This window comes from Lissotriton helveticus, chromosome 1_1 (genome assembly GCF_964261635.1).
Source record: "Lissotriton helveticus chromosome 1_1, aLisHel1.1, whole genome shotgun sequence".
Lineage (NCBI taxonomy): Eukaryota > Metazoa > Chordata > Amphibia > Caudata > Salamandridae > Lissotriton > Lissotriton helveticus.
In genome coordinates, this window is record NC_136057.1 from 65,935,242 (window position 1) to 65,960,693 (window position 25,452).

A 25,452-nucleotide genomic window follows, 5' to 3' on the forward strand; every position below is an offset into this window, starting at 1 on the left:
GCTCTGCCTGGCCCGCAGCGTTGGCCAAAGTACACTGTGACTTACTTTATGAATGGACTGCACAGAGACCGCTGTGTGCACACAATACAGCTCACTGCATGATGCATTCTTAAGTTCTCCTAGCTGCTGACTGACTCGGCCCCCGCCCGGCAGGCCACACTTAGCTTGCGCTAGTGGCGATCCCCAGGATGGTGATGGCGCTGCCTCTGAGGATGAGTCCAGTGACTCAAGGCTGGCCGCCTCCCGCACTGTACCCAGTGCAGTCTTTGATTCTGGAGAAGCACTCGTGCATCGCTGCTGCTCTGGGCTTCCATTGGGTGATAGTTCCAGGGGAGGCACTTTAAAGTCTGTGTTTGTAGGGGACTCACCTCCTCATGGTGCTCTCAGACAGGTCCAATCATGCCTCTGTTCACCAATGTTTGATGCCAGACAGCAGCACACCACCGCCAGGACTCCTCCACTCTTGAGGCCCCCGCTGCTTCTCTGACCTGCCTACCACCGTACCTCACTTCTTCCAGGAGTTGACGAGGCTCGAGGTCACCCACATCCAATCCCGGGGCCCCCAACCGTGCTAAAGCTGCCAGCAGCAACCACGGATGAGGCCAGCCCCCCACCCCCCTGAGAGCTGACTCCAGAGCTGAGCAGACTCTTTAAGATCTTTAACTATCACCTCACTGAGCCAGCTCCTTCTGGCAAGTCTGTGGGGAGCAACAGAGCCGGCGCACTGGCACCGCCGTCTGCCATTCAGACTGGCATTAAAAATGCGTGACGAGGCATTTCAGTTCGGTGATGCGGAAAACCACACTGAAATGCAGTAGAGTCACACCTGATGCGTGATACTTGGCAGGGCTGCCTCCCTGGGGGACTGCTGCTGCCTCTCCCTGGGGACCCCTGTAGAAGGTTAGGAAGAGCTCCTCTGCTTCTCCTTGTGGGAGGGGCCCCTCTGCGGCTCCCTGTGGGATGGGCCCCTCTGCTTCTGTATGAGGGAGGGGCCCCCTGCTGCTCCTTGTGGAGGGGCCCCTCTCCTTCTACTTGTGGGCAAGGCCCCTCTGCTGCTCCTTGTGGGAGGGGCCCCTCTGGTGCACCTTCTGGGTGGGGCCCCCCTGCTTACCCTTGTGGGAGGGGCCACCCTGTTGCCCCTCTGCTTCTAGGAGGGGCCCCTTTGGTGCTCCTTGTGGGAGGGGCCCCTCTGCTTCTGCTTGAGGGAGGGGCCCCTCTGCTTCTCCTTGAGGGAGGGGCCCCTCTGCTTCTGCTTGTGGGAGGGGCCCCTCTGCTTCTCCTTGAGGGAGGGGCCCCTCTGCTGCTCCTGTGGGAGGGGCCCCTCTGCTTCTGCTTGTGGGAGGGGCCCCTCTGCTTCACCTTGTGGGCGGGCCCCTCTGCCTCTCCTTGGAGGGTCCCTCTGCTTCTCCTTGTGGGAGGGGACCCCTGCTTCTCCTTGTGGGTGGGGGCTGCTTCTTCTTCGTGCGGGAGGGCACCCTCTCTTTCTCCATGTGGGAGGGGACCCCTGCTTCTCCATGTGGGAGGGGCCCATGTCTTTCTCCTTGTGGGAGGGGCCCCTCTGCTCCTTGTGGGGGTGGGAGGGAGTTAGATGAATGGATGGATGGAAAGAGAGGAAGAGGAAGGGGGACTGGAGGCTGGAACATCTTAAGGGTTTTGGGGGCCCTGGATCAAACATTTTGGGGCCCCTGCTCAGACCAGTTGTGAATTCATGGTCCAATCAGACTGCTCCAGACTCTGAAGTGTGTCCAATGACTCAGCAGCAGCTCACTGACGTCACTGCGCACAATCCCTGCCCCCCCTGTAATACAAATATATGAAAACAAACTGTGTTTAAAAACCATTCAAGGTCATCAGGGCAGGGCTGTGTGGAGAACAGAGCCAGGTCTATCAGGGGCCCCTGAAAGGCTGGGGCCCGGGGCCAGAGCCAAATTTGCTAAGACCTTAAAACGTCTCTGGGAGGAGGGAGAGGGGGAAACAGAGGGAGGAGAGGTAGAGAGAAAGCGATCAGAGAGAGAGGAAAGTAGAGATGGATGGATGGATAGGTGGGTAGATGGGTCGACAGATGGATAGGCCGATGGACAGATGGGTGGGTGGATGGATGGGTGGGTGGGTGTAGGGACGTGTGGGTGGGTGGATGGATGGGTGAGTGGATAGACGTGTGGGTGGATGGATGAGTAGATGGATGGTTGGATGGATTGATGGGTAGATGGATGGGTGGATGGATGGATGGATGGATGGATGGATGGGTGGATGGATGAATGGGTGGATGAATGGGTGGATGGATAGGTCGATGCATGGGTGGATGGATAGATGGATGGATGGGTGGATGGATAGATGGATGGATGGATGGGTAGATAGATGGATGGGTGGATAGATGGATGGATGGATGGATGGGTGGGAGGTTGGATGGGTGAATGGATGGATGGAAAGAGAGAGAGAGAGATTTCCCAAGAAGCTGAAGAGAGCATTTTTGCCAGGGTCGCTGCTGGTTCCCAGTCCCGCCCGGGTAGCAAGGGCCACGCGGAGGCAGGAGCCGCTGGTACCACATAGTCCTATATCGCTACCACTGGAGCGGGGTGTCACTTCATCTTGTCCTAATAATCCTTCTTCTTTCTGTCCCCCCCTTCAGCAGAAGTAATGTCCAGGTGTATGGGGAGAGACAACTCTCTGGTGCTGCAGGGTCCTGCTGCCCTGCGCTGTACACTATTACATACGGTGCTTAATTTGTAAAAGAATGAGAGCCGGGCCCAAAGTTGTGCTCAGAAGCCCACAGCCGGTGCTATTGAATGCCGGGTGCTGAATATCAAGGCTGCGGAGTCTTGGATCCACCTCATGGCTCTTTAATCCACCCCCAGACACTCCCGGCTCCTTTATCTCACTCTTGATTCCACCTCATGGCTCTTTAATCCACCCCCAGACACTCTCAGCTCCTTTATCTCACTCTTGATTCCACTGTATGGCTCTTTAATCGACCCCAGACACTCCCGGCTCCTTTATCTCACTCTTGATTCCACCTCATGGCTCTTTAATCCACCCCCAGACACTCTCAGCTCCTTTATCTCACTCTTGATTCCACCTTATGGCTCTTTAATCGACCCCAGACACTCCCGGCTCCTTTATATCACTCTTGATTCCTCCTCATGGCTCTTTAATCCACCCCAGACACTCCTGTCTCCTTTATCTCACTCTTGATTCCACCTCATGGCTCTTTAATCCCCCCCATTTTACATTGACGTAACTTGAAAAAGGAATTACGAGTTAGTTCAAGGGGTCACCATTGAAAATGTCTTTTCTTCATATGAAGTTGCTTAGCTTATATTTAAACTTCGGAGCCTTCGGTTCAATGACCTTTTAAAAGCTATGAAAGTGGACTGTAAGCTTGCAGAGAAAAAATGGAGAAGGGACTACACTGACTTGGACAAACAAATATGGAAATCCAAGATTATATGTTATAAAAAGGAGATATCGAGGGTTAAGGCAGATTACTTTTTCAACATGATCCTTAATGCTCCAAATGCCTCCAAGTGCATTTTTAATATTTTAAAGAACCTCACAACCCCGGACTGTACTAAAAGGCAGATAACTCCCTCCCAGGATCTTTGTAACAACCTAGCCAACTTTTTTCATTCTAAGATCAAAGCCATTATTAATGAGCTAGGAGAGGACAAGGAGCTTCCGAGGTTTGGTATCCTGGACTGTGTAGTTGACGATAAAATGGACAAAGTAACTAAGGACATTTGTAATGACCTTTGTGACAGTAATGTTGATAATGTCTTGACCAGGTTCGGGCCTTTGACCATGGAGGAATTTTGCAAAGTAGTAAAGGGTATTTCATCTGGTTCACCTTTAGATCCCATCCCTGTTAAAATCTGGAAGACCTTTGAGACAGAACTATTTCCTACGCTTAGGCAAATTTGTAATCAGTCGCTTGATAGCGGTGTATTCCCGTTGCAGTGGAAACAAGCTTTGGTAACTCCCCTGCTTAAAAAGACCTTCCTGGATCTATCATATCCCAAAAACTATAGGCCAATCTCTCTTCTCCCCTTCCCGGCTAAGATCACAGAGAAGGTGGTTAGTAGGACCCTCTCCGACTATCTGGAGTGCCATGGACTGCTGGATGAGGTTCAGTTTGGCTTTCGGCCTGCCCATGGTACGGAGTCGGCATTGGTGACCGTAATGGATGAACTTCGTTCACGGGCAGACAGGAATCAGGCAGTGGTTCTTATCCTGCTTGACCTGTCTGCAGCGTTCGACACGGTTAACCATGGGATTCTCCTGAGCAGGCTAGAGGAGGTGGGGGTGAAGAGTCGTGCTCTGCAATGGCTCCATTCCTTTCTTATGGATCGGACGCAGGCCGTGTCCCTTCCTCCTTACCGGTCTGAACAGATTAATATCACTCATGGAGTACCTCAGGGCTCGGCCATCAGCCCGATACTCTTCAATATTTATATGAAACCTTTGATTGCGGTCGTCAAAGAGCATAGGATCAGCATCACAAACTATGCTGATGACACACAGCTCATCCTCTCATTGGAGGGGGAGCAATCTACCTCTATTGAAGAGTTTCACTGCTGTCTGCGTAACACGGCCCGGTGGCTGAAAGTCAATTCCTTGCAATTTAATGCCGGTAAGAAGGAAATTCTTTTCTGTCCCGTTGACAGAGTTCCCTCAATGCTGCCCAGTAACTTTTGGCCCAGTGAAATGTCATTGGATGTGAGACCAGTGGAGAAGGTTCGCAATCTGGGCATCCTGTTTAATAATAAGCTGAACATGGAGACCCAAGTCACTAAAACGGTGGGAAACTGTTTGGCAATCATTAGGTCGCTACGCAAAATTCTTCCTCTTTTACCATCTCAAGTACGGGCCCTTGTTGTACAGAGTACAGTCTTGAGTAGACTGGACTACTGTAACGCCCTTTTGCTGGATTCTCCTAAGTTCCTGCTGGAGAGACTGCTGAGAATCCAGTCCGCCGCAGCTAAACTAGCTCTGGGATGGCCGAGACGTTCCTCGTCCTCCAGGGCTCTTGCAGAGCTCCATTGGCTGCCGGTGGGACAGAGAATTAAGTTTAAATCTCTCTGTCTTGTATTCAAAGCTTTGCATGGGATGGGCCCTAGTGCGTTACAGAGAAAGTTCGAGTGGTATGCCCCAGCTAGAAATCTTCGCTCTGCTTCAGCTAGACTGGTTAAGGTAGCCAGGTTTAGGAAAGTCGGATCCGGCGGCAGAACATTCGCGCTTGCGGCAGCCAAACTGTGGAATGGACTGGCCCCGGAAGTAAGACATATTGGTGAGCTTTTACCCTTTAGGAAAAGGCTAAAGACTCTGTTATTCCCCAAAGTTTAGTTACTGTACTGCTCTTTACTAGCTGCCAACACCTTTTCGTTTCTTGTTCCTTTTACCGTGTACTTTAAGTCTCTCAGCGCCAGGATGCCGTATGGTGACAGAGCGCTTTATAAATTAAATAAATAAATAAATAAATAAACTAAACTTTGAATCAAACTTTAACAATACATTTCTTCTACTAATCAGAAACATTTCTAGAAAATATGTGAATCATGTTATACAATGTCAAACTTATTATGAAAAAGCATCCATTAGCAAGGGTCAAGAGTAGACATTCTTGTTACATCTTTTCGTCATGATCTAATTTTAACAAAGTTCACGTGTTAGTATTTTTATAAATAAATAGAATTTACCATTGAATTCAAGCAGTTTGGGGCCTAGTGTGTGTAAGTGTGGCAGCTGTGTACATTTTTGTCTTTTAAACATTTAGTTTTGCAAACCTGACTGGTGCTTTAGGTATTTATTTGAAAGAAAATTTAAAATTTGAACGGTCTGCAATATGTCAACAAAGTTTTGATCACATCAAATAAAGTATTAACTCTGCTCCCGCACTACAGCCTTGTGTGGAAGGTCGCAATGTTTTGGTGACTGTGCTGCTAGTGCATATGGAATGGGGGCTGTTTTGCCACAAGTGAAGGATGGAAGGAAGTCACTCTAGTGTTTGCTTCTAGAAGGATGAAAGAATTGGAAACAAGATATTCCATAATAGATCAAATAATTGTTGCCATGTGTATGGGGCCTTGGCAAGTTTAATCCATATCTCTGGGAAGAAAATGTTGTTTACGGACAGATCACAGATCACTCGTTGATATTTTGTCTGGAAACAAAATTAAGAAAGCCACAGCCAGATTATCAAATTATTGGAGTTCAATTTTTAGTGAGATTCACATTGTGGGAGGAAAGAGTGTTAGAACAGACATTCTGTCTCGTTTACCAGTTGATGGAGATTTTTGTGAGGTGGATGTACAGGAAGAAATTAAGGAATGTATCATTGCCAAAGTTGAAGATTTGGTCATTTGTTCCGATATGATGGTATTGTGGGATCGGTTGAGGGAGGATACTGTATTCAACGAGATTATGAATTTTGGTAAATTTGGGTCAGCAGGGAAAAAACTTGCTAAATCTTCTTGCAAGGTGGCGGATGAGTTATCTGTGAAAGGAGGATTGTTGGTGAGGGGTGATAAATTGATTGCACTAGGAGTTTTCCACCAAAAGACTTTGGAGACAGCTCATATTGGCCATCTGGGTATGAATGTCACGAAGCATAGGGTAAGAAATTATTTCTGGTGGCCTGGGGTCGATGTGGAGGTAGAAGGATTTGTTTTTTTTTTGGTCCTCATTCTGCCAATTGACTAGTTGGCAATACTCCCTTTCCCTTACTGAGGGCCGGATGGGAATAGAGTCTTTCCACACAAGAAATCTAGCTGCTTCCACTCCTACCCCTCACACGCATAGCATGCAGATGAGGGGGACCAGAACCATCAGCTACTTATTGACTTAATCATTGGACCCCGTTCCTCTGACACCAATCAACTAACATGGCCCAGACCTTCACTTGACCTCTAGGGTCACACGCCATATCTAGTTGACTTGTACGTATGATGTTGTTTTTACACTCAGAGAAAAGGGGTGGAACAGCCGATTTTCAAGATTTACAGATCTCTCCTCTACCCAATAAAATGACATAAAACATTCTAGTGGCCATTTTTTTTTAAGCCAAAATGCTATCTTCGCCTAGTCCGAAAAAAAATAAGTACCAATGTTACTTCTATCTGAATTTCTGTTAAATCCATCAGAAATTCACATATGTCCCTTCAAAATTTGGTAATCACTGGGTAAGTTAAAAACATATGACAGTCATTTGCTAGGGGATCTTGGCATCTTGAACAAACATACTCAGGAACATTTTGTCAATTTTGCAGGTGACCAGTAGACCCGATAAAGGCTGAAAAGATAGTTACGGTTGAGATACGCAGGTTTAACTGTCTCTCGAAGCAATGCAAAGAGCCCAATCAAGCCTCGCTCAGATTAATATTTTCCACATCATTTCGCCAAAGCTTTTGGATATCCTGATTCATATCATCTTCAGCTTCAATCAGGGCTCGATACCACAAGGCCACTTCTTTATTGATATTCCCTGTTTTCATAGCTTGAATTAGCCAGGCATCATCCCTCTGCTCCTCCCAATGTTGCCTAGCCCACCAAGCAGAAAGTTGATGATATTTGAATCTGGTTAATTGTCCACGCGTACATAAAGTCAGGGATTCCCAAGTGTTGTATCCCAGCATCCATGTTGTGGATGTTACCTAGTGATGGTGATGGAGCGAGATAGAAAACAAAATTTTGTTTAAACTCGTGAAGTCACATTTCCATAACATGAATAATAATATTAATGATTTGTGATATGTCGTGCTAATACAACTTAGATTAAACTTTACACATGGGGGGACTAACATGTGTACTCATAAACGTGCATAATTGTTGCATCTTTTTGTTCGTGCAAAATAATAAAATTATTTATTGTTTTCGTTTTTGTCATTACTAATTGCTGCAAACTTAAAAGAAGCATGTGCTTGTTTTGCTTTTCCTTGTCTGTGTGATGTTATTTCTACTATTCTAGGTGCATATAAGTCTCATGGATTAATGAAGACTGGTAGATATAAACGCTGCTTTATTTGTTTGCATTTGCTAGGTAACATTAGATTAATCGGGTGGGTTAATTAATTAGTAAATCCTGGGGTGGATACAGAATCTACATTATTTCTTACATTAATACTTTTCTTGTGTTTGTTTTATACTAGAAAGCATAAGTTGCCTGCTTTTGGGCCTAGTTTGCTCGAGTTACAAAAAGGCTGAATTTTACTTCTGCAAAAGTCACGAGATGCCCATTCTGAAATAAAGTGTTCGTCAAAAGCTGCATTCACAAAGCAAAAACTGACGTGCTATCATCATTCTGTCGGACATGGCCAAGGTCGAAAAAGAACATTTTGTCAGCCCTTAACTTGGCATCCGCGGAAGTCAATTGGAAGCAGTGAGAACATTAATGTACATTTGTTGCAAACCTAGGAAGCTCCTGGTTGCATTCAGAAAAGACAATGGTCCTTAAGAAAAGTGACCTAATGGAACTTTTGAAATATGGGTGACATGTCACTTGTCACTCTCAGCCAATGGGACGTCGAAGATTTCTGAAAACTTTCCTTTGCGTAGTTTAGTTAGTGTAGAAAGGTATAAAAAGTCATGCCCCTAGGGATGGGCTGGCTGCTGCTTTCTGACTTTCCGATGAGGGTGAAGTGCTGTCGGACATTGCGTGGAGCACGTAAGAATCCTCAAAGAACTTTACTTTAATTTCTATCTATTTAGCTCAGTTAGGGACTTAGGTTTTAGAAATGCTAAACTTTAAACACTCACTTTAACTTTGATTCACTTGCTTAAATTGTATTTTTCTCATGTTTCTTTACAATCATGCTTGCTTCAATGCTAATAAATTACTTTTATAAAACTATCAATTAAAATACCATAATTTAGTAAATAAAATCTTACTTTTGGCAAACAAGCTGGTCTTGGTTATTCAGAAGTGCAGGTTACTATTAGCTAGATCACGTCGCCTATGGTGGTCGTTTAAATAATTAGGATTTATTCTAATGACAATATTCTTTCCGCAGATGTATAAAATTGTATATAGTTTGTAGATAATGTGTATATAGATTTAATCTGACCACCTGATTCAGTAGGCCCAAAATATGTCAGGTTTATAAATGGGTCCATAATTTAGTATAGAATTTTGTTTATAGGTTATGATATTGGGTAGCGTTGTTTATGATATATTTTCTATAGCCCGCTGGATCAATTCTCTGGTAGCAGAAATTGATGGTTGCTAAGGGTAACCAAGGTAATATGTTGGTTGCTAAGGGTTACTAAAGTGTTATGGTATGGAAATAGGATCGACGTTTTAACACATGTTGAGTTCGTTTTTCGTGCTATCTGTAAGCTATACCGGTATAGATTGTGTGGCGAGAAATTAGTCACGCAAGCCATCTGTTCTGTTTGTAGTGATATCGCCGAGTATCACAAGAGGTATCGCCGTGTACCATAGTGTTGTCGCCGAGCAGCACAGTTTTAGGGCTAGGTGTGAATCTTGTATAGTGAGGGTTTTCTAAGAAATTAGAGCAGCATGAGAAAAGGGACAAAGCGCCTTCCATAAAACTCACTGTGATAAGAGTATTAGTTATATCCGAGCTTGAATGAAGGGTAAAGTAGCGTCGGTGCATGACTATCTATAAACAGGTTAGAGTCCTGTACGGGTACATGTTTCATATCTATAAACAGGTGAGAGCCCTGTACGGATAACGTCGTTATTTTGCTAACGGTGCATGATTTCTATAAACAGGTGAGAGTCCTGTACGGATTTCATGTGTGTTTGAAATTAGGGAATTTTCCGTGTGAAAGTGCGAGTTTGATTTGTATTTTATGTTCAAGTGGAACTCTTAGAACTGTCACTTCGCGGTGCGTTCAGAGCAAAGCGAGTTCATAATTATACGTGTTAGAAGGGTGGAGTAAGGGTTACTCTACTGACAATTGGATATTATCCTTAGTGTGAATAGCGCCGTCTATTCCGAAGTGTGGATACTTGAATGTATGTAACTATCCTAAATAGTGAAACGAACAGATGATGTCCTTATAGTCATTGTTAAGAATTAATTTACACTGAAAAGTGTTCTTAAAATGGCGCTGTGAAAAGATTTTGTGAAGGAGGGGTAAGCGCCAGGAGTGAGAAACGAGAAACCGCAGCTGCTGTGTACGTCACAGAGCCGCGCTGGGATTGGGTAACCTACGTCACAAGCTATATTCTGATTGGCTCCTGAGTCTCTGACAACCTGTAAGCTGATTGGTCCTTCAGAAAAACTCCAATTTAATTGGTTGAGCAGAAAAGTGACGTAGCTCAACTGTCATTGGCTTGTTGGTGTGTTTCGCGCACGGATTGGTTGTTTTGCGGAACATCCCGGAAATATTTTACGAACGATTTTGTGAATTAGATTTAACTCTTAAAAATGAGTTATCATTTTAAACATGTTGAGAAAAAGCCAACATTATTTCAGAAGTTTAAGAATTTATTTTCACCTGATAAGAAAATTGAAACGCGAGGTGGTAAACTACTTCATAAGTATAAAACACCTGCAGCGTATATGGAAGGTGAATATGGATATCATACTGTCTTATGGTTCGATAGTTGGAAACGCTATACTAAGAACGACGGTGTTTTAACTTGGCCTGATGATGGTTCATTTAATGTAAAAGTCTTGAGAAATTTACGAGAGAAAATGAATGCTCTTGTTCCGAAACCGAGACCAACTCAATTTGAAGCTTTAGTTGAGTGGGAAGATGAGATGTATCAGTTACAAAGAGAAGCTAGTGGAATTAAAAGACCTTCTAAAAATCCACCTTGGAGAAGAGAAACTCATGAAGATAGATTGCGAATGTGGAGACAGGGAAACATGAGTGAAGGATTGTATTTAATACAAGAAATGGTAATGGGTACTCCTACAGGGAAATCTATGGAAAGTGAATCTGAGGATGCAGTTATGGAAGAAATATATACTACAGCTAGAAAGAATCAACCTTTGAGACCTCCTAGATCATGGTCTACTCCGGTGGTTTCTACCGAAACTTCACCGAGTGCACCTCCAATTAATGAAGTTCCTAAACTTTATCCAAATAATTGTGAAATCATTGAAACACCTAGAAGACCAGAATTTGATAATGCTCGAAATGAAGGTAGACATTTTACAATGGCACCAAGGGCAAGAGAAGCTCCAAAAGATTATATAAGAGAGGCAAGAAATGTTGAAGATGTCGATTATAATGAATATTTAAGATCTAAAGAAGAATTAATAAAAAGAATGACAAAAGGCATGGAAGCTGTGACAGTTCCAGTAACGATTGGTCCTGTTCAGCCTGTATTTGACCAAAAAGAAACAAACAAGACAGGATTAACTATTCCTTTGAATGCAGAAATTCAAAAGGTTGCTGAAAAATTTTATTCAGACTTATCTGAAATAAACTCTTCTAAATCGAGAATGCCTGATTTAACCTTTAATGAGGATTTATCTCCAAAAACACCAATGGGTGCTATATCAGATATAGGGAGTCCTGAAGCCAGGGTAACCACACCAAAACTTGATGTGGCCAAATTAAAAGCGAATATCGAAGAATTAATAATCGGAACAATCGGTCCAGATAGTTTAAATTACTATCGAGATGATGAATTACTGTTCATTTGTAAAAGCATTCAGTGGAAAACAAAAAATAAATATGATCAACTAGAGGATCTAGCAGCAGAACTTGAAATCGATGTGAGCAAACAAAAGAATTTTGCGAAACATTACAGATTAGACTTTTCAGAAAGTGACATTGAGAGTTTGAACTCAATGGGAAGAATAGTACATATAAAAGATTTGATTGTTTATATCAAAAAACTAGGAGAACTGAATAAGTGGAGAGTAAAATGGACGAAAAAGAAGGAAGATGAAAGATTGGAAAAATTGTCAAAACAATTTCCAATGAGAGAAATTGCAGGTGGAGGATATGTTCATGTCCCTTGGTCGAGACAGGACATTCTGTCATTTACAAATGACTTTCCGAAATTGAGGGAAAAACCAGTTGAGTGGTACAGGCAAGTCGATAGATTTATCAAAGTGTCAAAAGTTCTGTGGATTGATTTAGATGGATTTTTTGACATTGTCGTTCCATCAGATCTTTGGACAGAATGTAAAATATCAATTAGTTGGCCAAAAACAGAACCTGAGCGAATCAAAGAAACAGGTGCTCCAAATCCACTTGTAATGGATTTTTATGAAAAAGTGATTGTTTGGATGAAAAACAAAATTCCACCCAAAGAAGTCGATTGGGTTAAAATAGAAAGGACAGAACAGGAAACAAAAGAATCAGTTCATTCTTTTTATGAAAGACTACTGTTAATCTTTAAACAATATAGTGGCTATGAAAAACTAGACGAAAAGGATATGAGCCATTTTGTCTATAGATTTGTTTATGGACTAAAACCTGAAATTGGAGAAATGATCAGAAATAGTATTGTTGGATGGCAATCACTATCTGTAGATGATATTCTAAGAAAGGCTAAATATTGCAGTGATGAAATAGAAGTAAAACAGAAAAAGCTCAAGGAGAAAGCCATGTGGGCTCAGGTAAAAGTGGCTGAGCAACAAATTGCCAGCATGGGTAATAAAAACACTAATTTTGTTCAAACTGGAAATACAAACCAGATACAAGGAAAGTTTAAAAGTAATAATTTCCCAAAGAAATTTAGCCCAAAGATTGAGGAGTTGAAACAAAGATTACCTTGTTTTAATTGTGGCGAAATTGGACATTGGAGAGACGAGTGTCCTCATCCTCCTAAAAACTTAAAGAATACCTTATTGAATCCACAGATGCAGAATGGTGTTGACCTGCAGCGACAGCTACAGATGCAACAGGGGTTAAACGAATTAAATATTCAGCGACAGTTGCAGCAACAGCAACAGCAACAGGTGAATAATCGTCAAGATCAATTGCCACAACCACCTTTTCCGAATTGTGGGGGAGTCCAAAAATATAATCCAAACGTGGGATTTCAGGGAAGTGAACAGGTAATAAAACCACAAAAACAGCAAAAGCAACAAAGAGTTCAAATGCAAAATGCTTCACAACAATTTTTATTAGCAGAAAGTCAAGACAGCGATTCAGATGATTATTGCTGACGGTGCCCGAGAGAGGAGGAAGAGTGTGTTGTTGGAGCCACTCTTGAGGTTGACCAGTCTGGTCCTTTTGTAAACGGGAAAGTTAATGATGTAGACATCACTTTTCTAGTGGACACTGGTGCTACCCGTTCTACTGTTAGATCAGTGGAAATTGAAAACCTACCTCTCTCTGGGGATAACATCCAAGTTGTCGGAGTAAGTAATCAGCAAATTAAAACTGACTTAACTGATCCAGTACCAGTTGAAATTGGAAATTACAGAGACAAACACAGATTTGTGGTTTGTAATAGTAGTCCAGTGAATCTATTGGGCAGAGACATCCTATGTAAAATGAATTGTAGAATATATTGTTCTCCTGATGGAGTTGAGTTACAAACAATGGAGGAAGATGGTTTATACAGAATGACAATGATGATGATGGAAGCAGAAGAAACAAAATTGTTTCCTGCATTTGAAGAAAAGGATTTACCTGAAGAACTCAAGGAAACAGTGAAATCTGAAATATGGGATTTTACTGGGAACGAGATGGGTCTAATGAAAAATGTAGATCCAGTAAAAATTACATTGAAACAGGGAATAGAATTTCCTAACATTCCACAGTATAAAATGAAAACAGAAACAATTGAAGGTATTACACCTATAATTGAAAAATTAATCAAACAAGGCGTATTAAAAGAAATGGAAAGTAGTCCTTGTAATTCACCAATTATGGGAGTTAAAAAGTCTAACGGAACATTTAGAATCGTACAAGATTTGAGAAAGGTTAATCAAATTGTTGTTCCATGTTGTCCTGTGGTTCCAAATCCAGCAGTAATTCTATTCCAGATTCCACATGATGCTGAATGGTATACAGTCATTGACCTTTGCAATGCATTCTTTACTGTCCCCTTACATCCAGACAGTTACGAAATCTTTGCTTTCAGATTCCAAGGTAAGACCCTCGGATGGTCAAGAATCCCTCAGGGCTATACAGAAAGTCCTTCAATCTTTAATGAATTGTTAAAAAGATCATTAGAAGACCTAGATTTACCTGGTAGGTCAACGTTAGTGCAGTATATTGATGATCTGTTGATAGCTGCAAAGACAAGAGAAAATTGTGTGACAGACACAATAATTCTGTTAAATCGCCTTGCAATAGAAGGACATAAAGTGTCCCCAGCAAAACTACAGTTTTGCAAACAAGAAGTAAAATATCTTGGTCACAGAATTGCAAAGGGAAAAAGACAAGTAACAATAGAGAGAATAAAAATGATTCAAGCAATGTTACCACCAAGAACACAGAGACAAGTCAGAATGTTCTTGGGAATGGTTGGTTACTGTCGTCAATGGATAAGTGGATTTTCAGTAATTGCAAAACCACTACAAAGACTGACAAAGTCAGATGTAAAAGATCCAATTATTCTCAATGATGCTGAGATGGATTCTTTTGAAAACCTGAAAAAGAGCTTATGTCAAGCTCCTGCTTTAGGTATGCCAAATTATGAGAAAGATTTTGAACTGTATTGCAGTGAGAGAGAAGGATGTGCATTATCTGTGTTGATTCAGAGACATGGAAATCTAAAGAAACCTATTGCATACTTCTCTGCAGTTCTTGATCCAATTGCAAAAGCATTACCAGGTTGCTTAAAAGCAATTGCAGCTACAAGTATTAGTCTCGAACAAAGTGAGGGGATCATTATGGGATTTCCTGTGAAAGTTTTTGTACCTCATTCAGTAGAAATATTATTGACAAGAGGTAAGACTCAGCATTTAACAAGTAGCAGATTGACAAAGTATGAGAAAATCATACTAGGAACAGATAATGTTTCAATTTCAAGATGTTTAAATCTGAATCCTTCTACATTACTGCCTGATTCTGAAATTGTTGATGACATTGAAACAGAACATGAATGTTTAGATGTCATGGAATTCTGCACTAAACCAAGAAAAGACATCAAAGACAGACCTTTGTCTGAATCGGATTTTGTCTACTTTGTAGATGGCTCATGCTTAAGATCCGAAGGAGGTGTCTTAAAAGCTTCATATTCAGTTTGTACAGTCAAAGATGTCGAAGAAGCATCATGTCTTGAAGGAGTTCGTTCAGCACAAGTGGCTGAATTAATTGCTTTGATTCGTGCATGTGAAATATCAAAAGATATAAGAGTTACCATCATTACTGATAGTCAGTATGGGTATGGAGTTGTGCATGATTATGGACAACTCTGGTCACAGAGAGGATACATGACATCAGCAGGATCACCAATTAAAAATGCAGTTTTCATTAGGAGATTAATTGAAGCAATACAATTGCCGAAAGAAATCGCCATTGTTAAGTGTGCAGCGCACACTAGAGGAATTGATTATATTTCCAAGGGAAATGCCTTCGCAGATGAAACAGCTAAATACTGCGCAAGGAAAAATTATTCTTATAATCGGGAGAGGAGTAAAGAAACTGATTCAAATTCATTAATGCTAACAACAGTTGTAGAAACATGGCATGAGATTAGAGATTTACAAAATGAAGCAGAAGATGAAGAAAAGGACTTGTGGTTAAGATCAGATTGTAGACCACGTGAAGAAGATGGAGTGTGGGTTTACAAAGATGGCAGAGTAGTCTTACCAAATTGCTTGATTGCTGACATGGCCAGACTATATCATGGTCCAGCACATCTAGGAAGAGATTCTATGGTTAGACTTTTCAGAGAAACATGGTTCAATACTAAGTTTAGAACTATTGCAGAATCTTTTTGTCAAAGGTGTTTGTCATGCCAACAAATGAATCCAAACAGAAAATCAGTGGTGGGGACAGGAATAATTGGTCGAGAGGGTGGTCCCTTTACCAGATTACAAATGGATTTTATTGAAATGCCCTTACACAATTGTTTGAAATATGTGCTTGTAATTGTTTGCTTGTTTTCAAGATGGGTAGAGGCTTTCCCTACACGACATTGTGATTCAATTACAGTAGCAAAACTAATGCTCAGAGAAATCATCCCAAGGTACGGTTTTCCAGTCACTATTGAGAGTGATGGAGGAAGCCATTTTGATAACAAACTGATGAAGTTAATTTGCGAAGCTTTGAGCATTGAGCAGAAAATACACTGTGCATACAGACCAGAGGCATCAGGGGTGGTTGAACAAATTAATGGAACAATTAAAAACAGAATTGGAAAAATGTGTCTTGAAACAGGTGTAAAGTGGACTGATGCTCTTCCACTTGTTTTGATGTCATTAAGAAGTACACCAGATAAAAAGACAGGTTTGAGTCCTCATGAAATTTTAATGGGAAGAGTTATGAGGCAAGCTTTTGTACCTGTAGGTAAACTGTTGAGCATAAATGACAGTGCTATTTTGGATTACTGTAAAAGGTTATCTGATATGGTAACTTCTGTGTCTAATCAGGTGGGAACTGAAGCACAATCAAATGAAAAGGTTTTGACACATGATCTGAGACCTGGCGATTGGGTCAGAACGAAAGTACATCGGAGAAGGAATTGTCTAGCTCCTAGATGGCAGAAGCCTAGGCAGATAATTTTGATCACTACTAATGCTGTAAAGTGCAGAGGATTGAAACGCTGGATTCATCCTAGTCATACTATTCCAGTACCAACTCCTGAGAGTTCTGATGTTGAAAGTGATACCACAGATGATTCTGATTCTGAAGCAGAAGGCGAAACAGAAGGTGAAATAAATCCAGATTCTGAAGATCGACAAGAAAGTCGACATCTGGAAACTGTGCCAGTGAATGGAAATTTGACAAGAAAAGACTTGGAAATCATTGAAATAGATTCTGAAGGTGAAGAGAAACTATTAAAAGGAAAGATAACTGAGGATTCGGTTGTCTCTATCGAAGACAAAGAAGCAGAACAAAAAGAAGTTTCAGACCAGGAGAGTATCGAAAGGCAGAGAACAAACTCTGAAGTAAGGAACAGAAATCCGAAATCTGGGAAGTTGGGGGTAATCGAAGAAGAGGAGGAAGAAGAATTACCGAGTACCAGTAATGGAAAACAAAGTGAAGTTCCTGAAGGAGTGAAATTGCCGAATAGAGAAGTTCCTGAGTCAATTGAAATTTCAGACTACGAAACTGAAGAAAGTGACGTGGATGGTGAAAGTGAAAACAGAAAGAAAAGGACTTGGAAGTCAGAATCAAATAATTCTGAACCAAAGAAGAAGTACGTGAGAAAAGCAGACTACTGGCCTGGTGGAAGATTGAGAGTCAGATTAATCAAGAAACCAAAAGAACAAGTTGAAGAAATCAGTAGTCAAAAGAGTCCTGGAAAAGAAGTTGGAGTTGGAAGGAAGATTGAAGTAGTATCGAGAAAAGGAAAAAGAATAGTAAGACCAAACCAAAAATACAAGTCTCCTGAGTGGACTTATTTAGTAATTCCACCTGTTATTGACATATATGGTAGTAGTGAAGAAGAAGACGAAGTCCAAGAAATTAGTGACAATGATTGAAGTACAGAAATATTAAATTAGCAAAAGGCTGAAGAAAATTTGTTAGTTGACACAAGGTCGAAGAAAAACTGTTTAGTTGAAGAAAATCTTATGTATGACATAAGGTCGAAGAAATCTTGTTTAGGGTTTTAAAAAAAAAAAAAAAAAAAAAAAAAATATTTTAAAAGGGGGGTGTAAATATAAATTTAGAATTTTAAAATTTTGTTTTATTTTTATTTTGAGGCTAAACTAACCAAAAATGCCTTATGTTAAGGAGAGCACTTCAAAGTGTTCTGTTTTTAAGAGATGCTGTAAGATGACTCTGGTGTGTCTGCTCATTTTAATTCTGCTCTGGTTGGTTTTAGCTGTGATTATCCCTTTGGAGATGAATAGAGAATTACACAAAGTTAACATAACAAGCAAAGCTCTGGTTAGCCAAACTAAACATAGTGCGTCCGCAAAAGTTATTGATCATCAGCCTAATATTCATCAAGATAAATCAATTAGTGATTTTTCAAGTAATACATTCACAAAGCTATTGAGTGAATATGTTAAGGTAATGGATGCAAAAGACTGCTACGTCTGCGTTAAGTTACCTGCTTCTGTTTCTGAGGGAGTAACATATAATATGCTTCCTCTCACTTATGCTGTAACATGTAGTGTGTTAACTAGCTTATTTTATCAAACTGGACGTTTAGAATATTACTATTCAAATTATGATGAAATTTTTGCAAATATTAAGATTGAAAATGCTTTGAATAAGCACAAGAAAGCAAAGCAAATGAGAGAATTTTTCCTTGTTACTAACGAACTTACTTATGAGTATGCTTATAAAAATAATCTAACTTGCAAATTAAGTGCTGAAGGAAAGAAATTTTGAATATGGTTGAGGAGAGAAGAGCAATTTATAAGAGGAATGAATTAGTTAAGCAGACTAAGTCTAATTTCTGGCAGAAAGAGGATGAGAAGTTAAATGGCAAAATGCTTGAAAATATTGCAATTCACATAGACAAACCAGTTAGTGGAAAACTTTGCATTAGGAGAGATAACACACTTTTTGATAATTATTTTGTAGGTGCAAGTAACTGTGAAGATACTTATCAGATTTTGGGAGGTTGGGGATTCAAAGGTGGAAAGGATCCAATCTTTCCTGGGATTTATTTTGTTTGTGGTGACAAAGCCTACTACAACCTTCCAGACCACTGGTATGGAACTTGTTATGTGGGAATTGTTTTTCCTAAAGTGTTTCATGTTGACAGAGATTCAGAAGGATTGTTTAAAATTCATAATTATGTAAATAGAGTTAAAAGAGAAACTTTTACTGAAGTTCTGGGAGATATTTTTCAAGCAGTAATACCTTTTGTTGGTATAACCTTAAATGCAGGGAGAATCAGAAAATTATCCACTATAGTTGATAGATTATCAACTGACACAGCTGATGGGTTTCAATTAGTGAATGTTGAAGTTATTGCAATTAGATCCATGGTAATTCAAGACCGCCTTGCTTTAGACATACTCTTAGCAAAAGAGGGAGGAGTCTGTGGCATTTTACATGTACAACATTGTTGCACATATAGACCTGACGAAAGTAAGAATATTGAAATGTACATCAAGAATATTACACAAATGCATTCAGAGATAATTCCTTTAGAAGAAGATGATTTTACAGGGAAACTTTCAAAAAGGTTCCAAGCAATTAAAAACTGGTTTCACGATATTGGAAGTTCAATTCTTGGCAAGATTTTGGCACCTTTGATTATAATAATATTCATTTTTATTTTGACCAAAATAGGTTGTTTGTTACATAAAAGAAAGAAGCAGTTGAAAGAAAAGAAAAGAATCTATAAACTTAGAAAAGAAGAAGAAAGGGAGATCGAATTACAGGAGTTACATAGAGAGCGTTATGCTAATTCCAAAGATTATGCAGAAACAGACTTTTAGGATTACTGATACAAATGAATTTGAATCGATTTCTTGGAAATTTAAATTACCAAAATTTTGAGTGCTGGTGTGGTGATTTGTTAATCACCAGATGAGGGAGTTGATGGAGCGAGATAGAAAACAAAATTTTGTTTAAACTCGTGAAGTCACATTTCCATAACATGAATAATAATATTAATGATTTGTGATATGTCGTGCTAATACAACTTAGATTAAACTTTACACATGGGGGGACTAACATGTGTACTCATAAACGTGCATAATTGTTGCATCTTTTTGTTCGTGCAAAATAATAAAATAATTTATTGTTTTCGTTTTTGTCATTACTAACTGCTGCAAACTTAAAAGAAGCATGTGCTTGTTTTGCTTTTCCTTGTCTGTGTGATGTTATTTCTACTATTCTAGGTGCATATAAGTCTCATGGATTAATGAAGACTGGTAGATATAAACGCTGCTTTATTTGTTTGCATTTGCTAGGTAACATTAGATTAATCGGGTGGGTTAATTAATTAGTAAATCCTGGGGTGGATACAGAATCTACATTATTTCTTACATTAATACTTTTCTTGTGTTTGTTTTATACTAGAAAGCATAAGTTGCCTGCTTTTGGGCCTAGTTTGCTCGAGTTACAAAAAGGCTGAATTTTACTTCTGCAAAAGTCACGAGATGCCCATTCTGAAATAAAGTGTTCGTCAAAAGCTGCATTCACAAAGCAAAAACTGACGTGCTATCATCATTCTGTCGGACATGGCCAAGGTCGAAAAATAACATTTTGTCAGCCCTTAACTTGGCATCCGCGGAAGTCAATTGGAAGCAGTGAGAACATTAATGTACATTTGTTGCAAACCTAGAAAGCTCCTGGTTGCATTCGAATGGTCCTTAAGAAAAGTGACCTAATGGAACTTTTGAAATATGGGTGACATGTCACTTGTCACTCTCAGCCAATGGGACGTCGAAGATTTCTGAAAACTTTCCTTTGCGTAGTTTAGTTAGTGTAGAAAGGTATAAAAAGTCATGCCCCTAGGGATGGGCTGGCTGCTGCTTTCTGACTTTCCGATGAGGGTGAAGTGCTGTCGGACATTGCGTGGAGCACGTAAGAATCCTCAAAGAACTTTACTTTAATTTCTATCTATTTAGCTCAGTTAGGGACTTAGGTTTTAGAAATGCTAAACTTTAAACACTCACTTTAACTTTGATTCACTTGCTTAAATTGTATTTTTCTCATGTTTCTTTACAATCATGCTTGCTTCAATGCTAATAAATTACTTTTATAAAACTATCAATTAAAATACCATAATTTAGTAAATAAAATCTTACTTTTGGCAAACAAGCTGGTCTTGGTTATTCAGAAGTGCAGGTTACTATTAGCTAGATCACGTCGCCTATGGTGGTCGTTTAAATAATTAGGATTTATTCTAATGACAATATTCTTTCCGCAGATGTATAAAATTGTATATAGTTTGTAGATAATGTGTATATAGATTTAATCTGACCACCTGATTCAGTAGGCCCAAAATATGTCAGGTTTATAAATGGGTCCATAATTTAGTATAGAATTTTGTTTATAGGTTATGATATTGGGTAGCGTTGTTTATGATATATTTTCTATAGCCCGCTGGATCAATGGTTACCGTGCCATCTTAGAATGTTCTGAGGAGCTGCTCAGAGGATGAAGGCAGTTGATGCAGATACAGACATGCCATGGGGTTGCTCCATGTAACTTAAATAAATAAATTATTCATCTTAATCTACAATTCTACTTTATAATAATGGCAACGAGGATGGGTTGGAGAAGAAGATGACAGAATTATAACTACTGGTTATTTTAAGTTGGACAACCCCTGGCGAAAGAAGTATTCAAATCCAGAGCACTTGATGTGTAGTGCTTGGAGTTGCTGGTTCGTGGAAATCACCTGGGAACCCGATATAAAGAAGTGAATTTGAGATTAGTGATAAGTGTGTGATGAGTGTGCCTTGAAAGCACCAGCGGCTGCTATCGTGTTAATTAAAGAAAATATGCATCTGCGATTTGAAGGAAGGCGTGTTGTTTAATTAATCGTCTGGCGCGAGGACTGGTGAAGCACTGAGAATAAATTAAACTTCCACTGTGATAAATGAATTATTGCATAGAAAAGAGATTGAGATTGTCCTGCTATGCGTAAGGTTTACTGTTAAGTAAATCACTTTGACTCTTGTTAACAAGCATTGACATAGCCAATAGGTCTCGCCTTTGGGACCTTTAAGTTATGTTTAGTTATACAGTACAATATCCTTGGTGCAACAACATCAACTGTTGCATGGCTAAACACTTATAAGGTCCCAAAGGCGTGACCTATTAGCTATGCCAATGCTTGTTAGCTTTGCTGTTAATGGCAAAGCAAACGTGCAGCTGCAGCATTACAAATGCATTCAAACAACAGCGTGTGGAGATAAAGCAAACACTGTCGACACTGTTCATCACTGTTGATTTTTACAAATTGTAACTCAGGACAGTTATCGTTGTGTGCCCATATGTATTCTTTGTAGGCGCTTGTTGGTTGGAATAAATACCAGTTATTATAATTATACTAGTATGTTTTGCTGCACTTTTACCAAAGCAGTACCATCAATGGGCATTAAAATACATCTACCATAATAAACACCCTATCAATTACACCAATCTCTAAAATAGATGTTTACGTTCTATACCACTTGCATTAACGCTAGATAAAAAATGCAGTTACCCACAAACCCCACTTTTTGTCTTGAGACAAGCATTTCTGGATATATAAACACATTCCCTTCAATGTAGTTTGTGACGTTCAACACACAGCGCCCAGAGATCCCCTTGTCAAACACGCAGAGCTTGGTTCTAACCACGCAGTAAACCCATATTTTAAACAAGCCACGCTCAGTGCACCCGTGTGTTAACCATGCACCGTTCAGTGTGTTAAACTCTTGCTTTCAGTGAACCTCGCGAGTTCAAGAAATAGCGCCCAGAGCTCCCCGTGTCAAAAACGCAGCGCTTGGTGCACACCTTGTGTTAAATACGCTGCGTTCTGTGGACCCCATGTGTCTAACAGGCAGCGCTCAGTGCACCCCATTTGTCACTCACGCTGCACTAGCTGCACCCAGTGTTGGCGCTCAGTGCACCTTGTGGTTAAACACGCAGCGCTGAGACCACCAGTGCATCAAGGCGCTGCCCTCAGTGCTCCCCATGGGTTAACACGCAGTTCAGTAAAATCAGTATGCAACATTCATGTTTTTAAGCACCGCAAGATTAAGTGATTGGACATGGAAACAAACATCAGTCCGGGTTTTGCCTCTGACAAACAAGGCAAACTGAGAAGGGGTCATGGATATTGCTAGGAGTTACCAATGCTGAGTACATCATTATGGGGCGAGCAGTGGACAAATATAAAACTTCTCCCTGTGTAAAATGCTGCTCTCAGGCTAACTTTTTCTCCCTTACCTTTCAGGCAGTAATGCGGTGGACGAAGAAGGACATCAGGTAAGGGCGCTAAATGCAATACCAGCTTATATCTGCTTTTCTTTTTGAAGATGTATACCTTGGAAATTATTAATCCTCAATGCCTTCTCCACCTGTGATGAACAAAAGACAAGAATCCCTTTTTCTTATTTTGTACGGAGAGAATCTCAATAAGATCTATAATTGTACAACTACTCCATTTGTAACCAACTTCTTAGGTGTAGCGTGGAGTCAGAAACAGATTAACAAATTTACATCCATACAATTACAAATTATGGTCAGCAAAGGTCTAATAAGGGCAGAGAAGCAGAAGGATAGATTGTATCTCTTATTTTATTGATCAAACACTCTATTATCTTTTTGAATTATATTAATAAAAACATCATCATATTTATTAAAACAACACAATACATCATAAAACAATTCATATTATGTAAAGAAAATATTTGTCAATACATCATAAAACAATTCATATTGTAAGAAGAAAAATTATTATTTGTCTTCTTACAATATGAATTGTTTTATGATGTATTGACAAATATTTTCTATATGTTTTTATTATTATAAATATACACTGAGTTTATACTAGCAGCTGTATTAAAAAGATGAATGGAACTCCATGTAGCTACAGCGAGGAGGAACACCTAGCCACGTGCAGATTCTGCTAACGCACATTACACAGACACAAATGAGTGTGTTCTATGCTGCAGAGCTTACAATGGCACGTGCAATATATGCATACAGGTGAGTAGAGCTCAATGTCTGCCGAGCTTACAGTAAGGGTGTCCAGTTTACATTAAAACACATCATGTAGGTACCAATATCCTGCAACTTACCAGAAGTTCTACGTGAGAGAGATATAAACAAGAAAAAAAGCGCTCGCATGGCAGCAGAGGGGAGGGATTCACTCGCGGGAGCGATAATTGCGACCAGATGGGCCGTGCGCTCCCGCGAGTGAATATCCTGACGTGCACGTGTTGCCATTGAAGGCAATGGAACGCGTGCACGTGCTTGTCTGAAAAGCCTTAGTGCACGGAAAAGGTCTTTATGCTTTGCAGCGCACGCGCGTTGCAGAGGCCGAGACCTAAAAACGAGTGGAAGAATAAATGCCAGCTCTGTGTGTGCAGCCAACCGTGAAGGGATAATTAGCGCCAAAGAGAAACTATACTTTAAAAGTAAAGTGTGCAGTCAAGTGTGAAGAGACAATCATCTTACAAGCGTGAAGGCGAAAGAAGCTTTATTTAAAGATACGCAAAGCCTACGACATGTGTGGCTCAGCATGAATTAATTGTAAATGGAAACTGAGTAAGCGTTGAATTGAAAATAAACTTTGTCTTAAGTGCGAGGTTAGCAGCGCCTGTGTTTCGAAGACGTTAATTGAAAAGTAAACATGCAGCCAAGTCAAGTGAAGGAATCGAATTAGGCAACTCTTGTATTTCAGCTCGTGCAGTGGAGCCTGAAGGGAAGAGAGCTGTTAGTTGAAAGTAAACACTGTGTGTGTCTTAACTCGTGCAGTGGAGCCTGAAGGGAAGAGAGCTGTTAATTGAAAGTAAACACCGTGTGTGTCTTAACTCGTGCAGCGGAGCCTGAAGGGAAGAGAGCGTGAAAGTAAACACGGTGTGTGTCTTAACTCGTGCAGCGGAGCCTGAAGGGAAGAGATCTGTTAATTGAAAGTAAACACCGTGTGTGTCTTAACTCGTGCAGCGGAGCCTGAAGGGAAGAGAGCTGTTAATTGAAAGTAAACACCGTGTGTGTCTTAACTCGTGCAGCGGTGCCTGAAGGGAAGAGAGCTGTTAATTGAAAGTAAACACCGTGTGTGTCTTAACTCGTGCAGCGGTGGCTGAAGGGAAGAGAGCTGTTAATTGAAAGTAAACACTGTGTGTGTCTTAACTCGTGCAGAGGAGCCAGAAGGGAAGAGAGCTGTTAATTGAAAGTAAACACCGTGTGTGTCTTAACTCGTGCAGCGGAGCCTGAAGGGAAGAGAGCTGTTAATTGAAAGTAAACACCGTGTGTGTCTTAACTCGTTCAGCGGAGCCTGAAGGGAAGAGAGCTGTTAATTGAAAGTAAACACCGTGTGTGTCTCAACTCGTGCAGCAGAGCCTGAAGGGAAGAGAGCTGTTAATTGAATGTAAACACCATGTGGGTCTAAGTTAAACAACTGCAAAGGTGCACCACAACAAAGATTGAGCAAATTACAATGTTATTAATAAGCATGAAAAAGAACGTTTTGCATTGACAGGATGTTGTTAATCTTCAAATGATCTTTATTTTCAGTGTATTCAAAAAAACAATGTACAGCCGACGCGTTTCGTCCCAAGCTGGGACTTCTTCAGGGCTTTTGTAAATGTGAGCTGTCCCATAATGAGTGAGAATATGACGAGATTGAAGAGCCTTGGCCACGTATTCACAGATTCAATCTTCCAATGTGTATAAATTGATGTATGGAAAATCTGATGTTTCCTTTTCTCATTCGGTATGGAACAAACCAGGTTGTACTATGTATCTATTTATTGGGTCGGGACTAAGTCAGGT